This window comes from Capsella rubella, unplaced genomic scaffold (genome assembly GCF_000375325.1).
Source record: "Capsella rubella cultivar Monte Gargano unplaced genomic scaffold, Caprub1_0 scaffold_17, whole genome shotgun sequence".
Taxonomy (NCBI): Eukaryota; Viridiplantae; Streptophyta; class Magnoliopsida; order Brassicales; family Brassicaceae; genus Capsella; species Capsella rubella.
In genome coordinates, this window is record NW_006238907.1 from 56,305 (window position 1) to 57,184 (window position 880).

An 880-nucleotide genomic window follows, 5' to 3' on the forward strand; every position below is an offset into this window, starting at 1 on the left:
TGACAGAAATAGTATAGAAAATTTTGATACAAAAATTGACATATAATTAAAAAAATAGGAGAAATCAACCATCAGCTCTAGGAAGGCAAAGCTCTTTAGGGTTTAGGGTTTGGGGTTTAGACTTAGGGTTTACGGTTTTCTTTCCAAAAATTCCCGGAAAAAATTTTCTCGCCAAAATTTTCTAACAACCGCCAAAAATTTTCCACAATTGAAAAATAAAAGAAATCAACCATTATCTCTAGAACGACAAAGCTCTTTAGGGTTTAGGGTTTGGGGTTTAGGGTTTAGGATTTAGGGTTTAGGGTTTAGGGTTTAGGGTTTAGGGTTTTGCTTCCGAAAAATAAACCACCAACTAAATCAGACGCTAGTTAGGACGACTTGTTTGGGACTAAGACATGACATCAACTCTTAGGCTGGAGCTAGCAAACCCCACTGCAAACCGTCACTGCGATCAAACCAACCCGGAACTTTCCTTTTGGGAAAGGTAGATCCGCCACAACCAGATATCTAATAGCTTCTTATCCCTGCCCTAGGAAAAAGAAGCCACGCAACTAACCCTCTAATCCAATGAATCACACTTACCTTTACTTCCAAAGAAACCTCCCTTGCAATAAAGGCAGTGGTGGTTGGATGCTAGCTCAAGCAAGCTATCAACCATAAAAATCCGGTTAAAGATCCCCGTGACTAGCCATCAAGGATCTTGTCACAGATCAACTTTAATCAGTTCGCAAAGTGGTGAACCCACCGGTGTGAAGCTCAGCTTCCGCCGCAAGACAGATCTACATCTAACAAGCTAATTAGCCAAGAGAAATCCTATCCAGAACCGCCATAGCTTTCAACTAGCAGATACCAGGAACATCATCTAAGGTTGTTGTGAAAG